At 48.9% G+C, this 9467-nt stretch overlaps 1 long non-coding RNA gene across 1 annotated transcript; it reads left to right on the top strand.

The window, feature by feature from the left end:
* The first annotated feature begins 1647 nt into the window (after nucleotides 1–1647).
* Nucleotides 1648–3708, top strand: LOC125121242 (uncharacterized). The gene is made up of 2 exons (XR_007133413.1): nucleotides 1648–1882; nucleotides 3383–3708. It is a non-coding gene; the product is annotated as an uncharacterized LOC125121242 (long non-coding RNA).
* The last annotated feature ends 5759 nt before the right edge of the window (nucleotides 3709–9467 follow it).

Raw genomic sequence — 9467 nt, 5'->3', positions numbered from 1 at the left:
GCCTCGTCATCTTTTTAATAATCTCATAGGAAAATATATTGTTTTTCATTTGTCTCTTAGTTCCTCCCTCCTCTAGCAATTTCTTCTTTCTCCCTCTGAAACCTTATTTTTGCTGTATGGAACCCTGGGCTATAGGCTGCCTTAAAAACATGCACTGTAAAGTAAACACATATGGCTGTATCTCTGAATTGTCCAGATCAGGTCCAGCTGTAGAACTTCACCCTTCCAGCTGTTTCCTTGTGAACAGCCCAACAACTGCAGGATCCTGGCTTAAAAGCTACTGTTACTGGTCAGGAGCTCCACGGACACGGTTCACCTTAGATCACCATGAAGAATCAGAGCAGCCCAGGTCAATGGCCCAGGCCCAGCCCCCTGACAAAGCAGGCAGAGCACTGCTGCAGCCCAGGGGCAGGGTGGGGGGGAGGGCAGAGAGTGACCCCAGGCTGCCAGAAGCTACCTGACACCTGTGTCCCCGGGGTGTTTCATAAGCCCCAACAGCTCCATCGTTTTAGGGGAAGCGGGGGCTCCCATTACTGTACCAGCCCGTCACCTTCCCTGGAAAGTAACTCCCACCCCACTTTGAACTTTGTCCCCGGTGAAGGAGGGGAGGTGACTGCATATGTCAAAAAAGGTCCAGTCTGGCCTCAAAGAAAGGGCTGCACGGTCTCCCTCTCACAGAGCCCTCTGCAGTTCCTTTTAATCCGCTTACTCGGTGCTCCACCCAGGTGGGGGGAGCACAGATCCCTCTGTCAACAGCTCTATCTAGAGCAGCCCCGGGGCCAGCCCAGCCTTCACCCTGGCCCCTCGGCCTGCTTGGCGCTCCCTGACCCCGGGACTCAGCTGTGAGAATCAATCATCTCCTTCCAGAACTCATCATTCAGCAGCTGCGGGGCCTCAGCTATTTTTACTGCCCCGGGAAACCCGTGGCCAAGGACGTGCTGGGCTACCTTTGCAGGAGGTGTTGCTGCAGAAAGAAGCCACGGGTTGTCAGGGCAGCTGAGCCTCTGCCTCAAGGTTAAACCCAAAGTGCCTGCCCTAGAACAGGAGAGCACTTGACCTTCCGCTGCGATGCAACGTGAAGGTTTATGTGGGGGAAGCAGAGGGGACGGGCCCAGGGCTGAGGTAGAAGGGAGGGGGAGGGGAGCGGGGTAGACACATGTGTGCCTGGGCTTCTCCTACCCAACAGGGGTGTCAGAAATCATAACAGCTCAGGCACCTGTGCTGCCCCCTCCAAGAAACACCCTTCAACAACCAACACATACAGGGAGCCTTCTATGCTCTGGCCTGGCTCTGGGCCTGGCAGTTCAGGATCTGCCCTGGAGCTGGCCAGCATCTAGAGAGGTCAAATCTCACAGAGCATCACCAAACCCACAAAGAGAGCTTCCCGGTCAGTCCACCCATCACCCTGTTCTTTGCCAGCCTGAGTTTATAACTCTCTTGGTTCCCAGGGGAGGAACCCAGGGGGTGAAGGAGCAGGTGATGCAAAGCATTTTAGATTTGCAAAGGTTCATCTGACACCCTAAACAAGCTCCTTCAGCACAGTCCTCTGAGGTAAGCCAGTATTTTTAGTCTGTTTAAAAATAGTCTGGACGGCCAGCAGCTCGGCTGCCTGTGCACACGTGTTCTTTGCTGAGTGGGAAGAGCAGAACTTACCGAGGAGGTCCTATCAGCCACAGGTGGGACAGGTCTCAGGCTCCCTCTATGTCTCCCATCTCCAGAAAGGAAAGAAGGTGGTCTGGAAAGGAAAGATGAGGTCTGAGGCTCTGCTGTTTGCACCTCTGTGACCTCTCGGGTGGCAGGGAAGCAGAACCATGAAAAACTCTACTGGAGGGATGGGTGATGGGGTGGCTGATGGTCTGGATCCCATTCAGGCTCCAATGAGGTGAGTCCAGATCCAGTTTTCCCTGAGCTGGGGAACAGGCTGGTGTGCCAGTGCCTCCCTGGTCTGTTGAGGAGGAGCTGGGAGGCTAAAGGCTCAGATTCAAGGTGGAAAGGGAGATACTCAGGGAACATTATGTCTCTCAGAGCAGGAGGCAGGCGTGAGGGCTGCTTAGGTTACGTGAGACAATGTGTGACCTCGCCTGGGTGGGGCAGCAGCATGAGGTCCTGAGAGGTTTGTGAACCACCCCAGGGCCCTGGAGTCCAGTCAGGCCCAAGACCTCCCTCCGTGCCCCAGGCTCTCTGTGGCTGTGATGGACCAGGCACTTTACTGCTCTGAAATAGTCTCTCCCACAATCAAAGCCAAATTAGAAAATCATTTAAAGAATAAGTCACTTGACACTTTCCTTTACAGCTGGGGAGTGTGCAAATTGACATACCTAACCTTTCTGGAGGACAATTTGGCAATTAGTATTAGACCTTAAAAACATTCACAAGAGCTAATCGTTTCTGCTTTATACACTTCCCCAAAGCAAAGGATCCCCAACAACTGCGGAATAGTGAAATGGATGCATTTACGTAATGAAGTACTGGGTTGTTACATATTTAATACGGTGGGAAAGTGCTAAAAATGTAATGGACAATTTGAAAAGGCAGAATAAAGACTGTATATAGACTATGATCTCAAGATTTTTATTATTGTAACAGTTTCTAGAAGAACAAAGGTCCCTAAGAAAATTCCTTGGAGTTCCCGTTGTGGCTCAGCTGGTTAAGAACCCAGCGAATATCCATGAGAATGAGGGTTCAATCCCTGGCCTTGCTCAGTGGGTTAAGGATCTGGCATTGCCGTGAGCTGTGGTATAGGTCGCAGATGCAGCTCAGATCTGGCATTGCTGTGGCTGTGGTGTAGGCCAGCAGCTGCAGCTCCAATTCAACCCCTAGCCTGGGAACTTCTATGTGCCACGCATGTGGCCCTAAAAGAAAAAAGTGCTTTGGGTAAGTGGACATTTGGGGCCGAAATCCAGTTAAAAGCTTAACATTCACCAAGGTTCGTGAAATACAGAACAGAATTTAAATGGCTGTAGAAATAGATGTTTGGAGATTGAAGTAACCCTGAGGACATAAGGCCCCTGCAATTCACAGAAACACGGGGGAGGCCTTGGCCTTCTGGAGAGTGTGTAGCAGGGTTGAGCTTTTCCAGCAACACAAGGGACTGGGAATTCCTGGCTGATGTCTGATCTGTGTGTAAACGTACATACCCATACATGCACATGGGACTGAAAGAAGAGGTACCAGGATTTCAGCAGTGGTTACTCTTGGGTATAGGGATTATGATTATGTTTATGTTGCTTGTTATATGGCTTAGAATTTTCCAACTCTGGTATAATAAAGACACATTTTGTACTTATAAAAAAAAAAACGTAAATACAAAGCACTGCCTTTCCATGTAACATGTGGTGTGTCTGTTTCTCTGTGGGTGCTCTGCCTCTGGGTTGATGAGAAGCCGGGTGGACCCAGGTCCCGCCGCGGACACCAACTCTTCATGGAACTTGACCCAGTGCTGGGTGCCACTGACCTTCCCGCTGTGAACACACTAAAGACCACTGAAGCCCCCAAGCTGGAGCTCCAGGACATGCCAGATGTGTTCCAGTCTTGGCTACAGCTCACATCATCAAATCTGTGAAAGGGAACCTATTTCCCTGCAAAGTGAGGCTCAATTACCATTGTTGGAAGGATATAATCAACCATGTTTCCTTGTTTTTCTGCCTCCCTTTGATCTCTGTTTATATATATCTTCTAAAAGCTTGCAAGTAAAATATTCCATACTGACTTTTGTCTTTGAATCTTTCCTCTCCTTATAGCAGAGCAGATGCCTAAATTGCTGGATTCGTTCTCTTTGTTCTTTTCTTGAAGAGGAATTCTTTAGATAGCAAATGGAGATGAAAAGACAACCAACCCATATGCCCACTATACCTTTGGGTGGACAAGGCAACTATTTTTGTCTTAGATGATAATATATACCTATACCATCACAGTTAGAACTTTCCTACCATTGTGCATGTGGGATTGTGGAAATGCTTCACTGCCCAGCCATTGCTTCTCAAATCATATTGAGGAAGAAGAGAGGAAGCTGGGAAGAATTATTTGCAGTGTCCTGTCTCTAGATGGTGTCCCAAACTTTTTTGACCCTGGCCAACCTAGATTTGGCAGAATTCCCAGAGCCGATGCCTGTCCCTCTACCTGGTCCTCTTTTTGGAAGAAAAACAACAAAATTCAGAAATAAATTTTTTTCTTTTTATGGCCACACCTGTAGCAAATGGAAGTTCCCAGGCTAGGGGTTGAATCGGAGCTGCAGCTGCTGGCCTACACCGGAGCCACAGCAATGCCAGATCCGAGCCACATCTGCAACCCACACTGCAGTTCACAGGAACACCAGATCCCTAACCCACTGAGCAGAGCCAGGGATCAAACCCACATCCTCATAGATACTAGTCAGGTTCTTAACCCACTGAGACACAATGGGAACTCCTCAGTAATAATTTTAAAAATTTGGAGTTCCCACCATGGCTCAACGGTAATGAACCCGACTAGTATCCATGACAATGTGGGTTCGATCCCTGGCCTCGCTTGGTGGTTTAAGGATCCGGTGTTGCCATGAGCTGCGGTGTAGCTGCAGATGAGGCTCAGACCTGGCATTGCTGTGGCTGCGGTGAAGTCCAGCAGCTGCACCTCGGATTCTACCCCTAGCCTGGGAACTTTCATATGCTGTGGTACAGCTCTAAAGAGATAAAAAAAATTTTTTTAATTAGAGGGACAAATAAGAATTTTTCATTCACCTTATAAAAACATTATAAGCATATATACATGATTTTATACTAAATAAGTCTTGTATATAATACCTATTTCTCATGTGTCTATATTTTATCATGTAAATATTTCACACTGCTTTAGATTTTACACTATGAAACAATGCTTTGTTCAAAATTTTAGTAGTACTTAATAATTTTTAGCAGACTTTAAGTAAATAAGCTCTGGTAATCTATAGTAATGTAAATGTAAAGTTTGTAGAATTGGGCACCAATTGCATGGAAGAAATTGGCAACTGGATTTCAGAATCTCCTTCCGGCCCTTCCACTGGCCTTGGACCATAACTCAAGAGCTGTTTTCTCCTTGGATATTGTGTGCATAGATGCTCTTCGTTGGGAAATGATATCTAAGCACAGAGGTCCTCACTTTGGTAGAAAATAGACACTTAATTCTAACCACAAATTTTCTCTTCACATCCTCTAAGGAAATGATCACTTTCCAGACCCTCCAGAGCTTTTTTCCAACCAAGGAATCTGGGGTAGTGAGGAGACCTGAGCTGCAAAGAGAGAGGAGTTACTTTGCCAACTTATTCCTCCAAAGCCCAAGATACCGCCCACCTCGCTACCCCTGGCTGGGGCCTTCAGGTTATGATCAGAGCACTGAGTCAGGAGAAAGGCACAGGGAAACAGAGCAGGAGAGTTTAAAGAAAGACCAAGCTATGTTCACTAAAAGGCCCCAGAGAGAAAGACAAGATGAATGAACTCAACAGATGCAGGGCCAGAGGCCACCTCCCATAATGACAAAAGCCAATGTCAGGGAACAATCAGCCATCATAATCTTTGAATGATTAAAGTTGATCCCCACAGTCTGGGGACACACAGCGTACAGCAAATGGAACTAAGTGCGCCAATCCCTGAGGGTCTGGCGAACGTCTACTTCCTTTCTTTTCTTTTCCTTCTAGAATTCAGTTTGGATGCAGAGTTCTCTTGGATACAGTGAAATTTCTAAGAAAAAAGCTTCAGAGAGGGCTTTCTAACCCTGGTGTTAGCTATGAAAGAAACTCCAGGGGAGAGGAACTTGTTTCTTTCATACTTCCCTAACACTGGGGGACGCTGTTTAAGAACACCAGATTCTACCGTCTACAATTTAGGACTCATCACATCACTAATCCTCTTTCTGTCTTTATAGATGAAGACACTGAGGCTCAGGGAGGTTGAGAAACTAGTTTAGGGATGCACAGGGAATACACAGCAGATACGTGGCAAATACGTGCCATTCACGTCTGATTCCTGAGACTAGACTCACTCTTCTGCAAGGTGGATGCCCTGAGATGGGTCGTCAAGCACAGTTCTTGGATATCCTTGGGGACATGGAAAAGAGGGTGGAAGAGAGAGAGATGCAGGGGCTGGAGGAAGCAGTGGGATTGGGGAGTGGGGGGCATGCGCCATTAAGGGAGTGTGTAGAAGCAGCCAGTGAATGGCAGGCACCCTCCATGGCCTGTTAGGTAGGGACAGGGCCATGGAGTGTGGAATAGGGATAGGATAGGAAACCGGTCAGGCAGAACAAGCCATTAATTATCACCCAAAACAGGATGCCATAAGTTAAACAATAAGAACAAGGTGCAGGCACAAAGTCAAAGGACCTTCCAGGAGACTTAACGGTACCCATCCCCCAGGCAGATGAGGTATCCTGCCCAGAGACCAACCAGAAGATCCAATACATTCCGTGCAGATGAGGCGTACACTTGAGGCCAATCACCACTCAGTGCTCACGCATGCGCAGTGGGCCTGGGTGGGAAAAATCAAGTCTTCACATCCGTCTGCAGCATGGGGATATAAGGGAAAACCCGATTGTAGAGTGGGGCCACTCCCTACTTGCAGGGCGGCCGGCTCTCCCTTTGAGAGTGTACTTTCACTTTAAGAAGCTTGCTTATGTTTTCTAATGCTTTCTAACAAGTCCGTTGCTTCAATTCTTTGCCATGTGCAGACAAGAACTAGGAAGACAATGCAGCAGAAACATCCCCATGCCCAATGCTGGGGAGGGCACCAGTGAACTGGAAAAGATGGACCCTGAGCCCCAGTAGTGAGGTCGGATAAGTGAGATAAGTGGCTAAGCAGGGCATCTTAGAACTCAGTGCACTATGGCTCCCCGGGGAGGGCGGCCTGTTTCCTGATGAGGAAATGCATGAGGACAGGGTTGACACCAGTCGTGGTGGGTTTGCTTCACAGAGAACACGCTGCTGTTCATTCTAACAAACAATTTAGACATCCGGTGGCTCTTGCATCAAGGCTGGGCACAGATTTCTTCCCTTGAGTGTGGGGGGAAAAAAAAAAGACCAGCAGGTTGACTTCAGGGCCTGGTTTTCTTTGTACTACAGAAGTACAAATACCAGAACATTTTTTAAGATAGAAAATTAAGATAAAGAAACAAAAGCCTCTGGTGCAACGCAACACAGAAAGACACGATGCTTCTCACGGCGAGGTCTACCATGTCTAGACCCCAGGCATCCGGTCGGTCCCCAAGACAGCTAGGTCAGGCAACACGTAGCTCCCACCCCACTCCACCCAGGACCCCGCCTTGCACACCCCTAGGGTGCTCTTTGCTGCAGACGACACTGTCCTCTTCTTCCTCCCGGGGTCCCATCAGCCTTCCCCTGCAGACCTGTCCTGGCTCCTCAGGAAGCGCCCTGGCGGAAAACATGATATTTCTTAAGCTGGGTATCATTCTGGCCCTTTGTTGTCTTCCATTGTAGCTAAGTATCTCCCTGCGAAATTAAAAGATTTGAGGGCTTCTCGTCCAACCCTTTACATTCTGCAAGGAGTGGGCATCTATGCACTGGAAACCTCTGTGAACTTGGTCTGGTCTTGCCCACATGCAAATGGAAATGCCTAGATGGAACCAAGGCTGATGGAAAGGATTTGGCCTAGCCCCAAAGAAAATAAGACAATTCGGCCCCAAGGAGGCAGACAGTCCTGATTCCGGGCACACGAGGTAAACGCTGAATAGAAATCCAACTGCTGCAAAGAGTGATTGCTCAGATGGAGCAAATGTGCTGTGAAATCAGCCCTTGGAAAATCATCTGGAGTTCATCTCAGTGAAATCCAAAAACAATAACTGACTCCCCAGCCGCCCGGGAGGGAGCCTCAGGAGCTCCCCTCATCAGAAGCCCGGAAAGCCTCAGCAGGAGCGAGGCCCTGGGCCTCTGACTCTGCCCTTGTTTATTTACAAACCTGCTTTTCTTTCCCACCTCAGTTCAGCCCTCAGCTTTGCCCCCTAGGGAGGCCAAAGCATCCATCATGCTTCTCACGGGGCGGGGAGGTGGGGGGCAGGCATGTAGACACAAAAAAGACAGTTAACTCCATGGCTGTCTCACCCACCTGGGCAAGGATACCCTGGTGTGGGTCCTCAAAGGGTCCCTGCTCATGGTGGGAGGTGGGCAGACCTAAGACTTTCCTCTGGGCCATTGCAAAAGTCAGAGGGAAGGAGAAACAGAAGGGGGTGGCTGAGAGTCCCTAGAAAAGAGAATGACCCTTTGGGTTAGGCTTTGTCTATCAAATGCAGATATGTCTAAATTGTCAGACAAGTGGCTCTGGTCCTTGGTCCCCAGGGCTTATTTCATGCTTGCAAAGTAGCCTGAGCTCATCTGCATTCCCAGAGGCACCAGGAAGCAGTCAGCCCAGGGGGGTCTGCATCCCCACCAGCCAGGACCTCACCAGCCACACAGCCAGGAGGGCTTTCAATCTTAGATGCAGCATGGTTACTGCGGTTGCTCCACAGATGAGGCAGAATTCTGAGGAATTTAGCGATGAGTTGCCTTGTGATGTGCAGGTTTTTGATATCACAAAATAAAGAATGAAATGGACTTGCCTCGAGGCTCCTGTCCCTGGTCCTCACATCTTACTGCGACACCCTCCCCAAGCCTGGAGCCAGCTCCCTCTGGATCTGCGATCTCAGTTGGAAAATTCAGATAGTTGGGCTGAAGCAAAGAAATTGGAAGGAGTCATGGGAAGGAGCGGGAAAATGTTTGTAGGCTGCTTAGCCGATGAAAGTGACAACATGTCAAATTTTCCAAGCCAGTTTCCAAGCATCCCGTTAATGGGTCTTCCAGAAGCCCATCTCTTAACAACCTGAGAGAGGTTTGGTTCTCAACTCTTTCTGCCACAACACACAAGATGATGACATTCACATGAGCAGTGCAACCCCTGGACCACCCCACACTTGTGCCCAATTCCTAGCACATGGCTGTCCTCTGTCCTCCCCTCCCACCCACAAGAGCAGATGAGGGGGAGGGGCCTTATTATGGGGGAATCAAGGAGCCATTCCAGTTAGTGAACAAATCATTCACACTCTTGAACACTTTACTAGAAGGGACAGATGACAATTGTCCACGTGCCGTCTTGCCAGGGCCACGATTGAGGAGGAGAACTGGGGCCAGCACCAGGCTTCCTGAGGGTTTGCATTTGAGCTGCACAGAAGGTTGGACCACCCTAATTTCAGGACCTGGCATGGAGAATCAGCTGTCTTTCCAGGCTGGTGTCCCCCACCTTTCCAAAGTGGTCTCCGGGGCTGGTGTTGCCTATTGTGTGAGCAATTGAGCTCTCCATACCCTCAGCACTGTGGGCTGAGGATTTCTGTGCCCAGCAGAAGTGGAGGTAACTAAAGTGTAATTGTACTGTCAAGGTGATCATGCTTATGATCTGATGGCCCCAAAGAAAGCATGAGACCTGGCTCCTGGGCCATTGAACAAGAGTAGCTGAGGCTGAGGAAGGTGTGGGAAATAA

This window comes from Phacochoerus africanus, chromosome 2, assembly GCF_016906955.1.
Source record: "Phacochoerus africanus isolate WHEZ1 chromosome 2, ROS_Pafr_v1, whole genome shotgun sequence".
NCBI lineage: Eukaryota > Metazoa > Chordata > Mammalia > Artiodactyla > Suidae > Phacochoerus > Phacochoerus africanus.
Note: the sequence above shows the minus strand (reverse complement) of the source record. Positions and strands in the feature narration are given on the sequence as shown.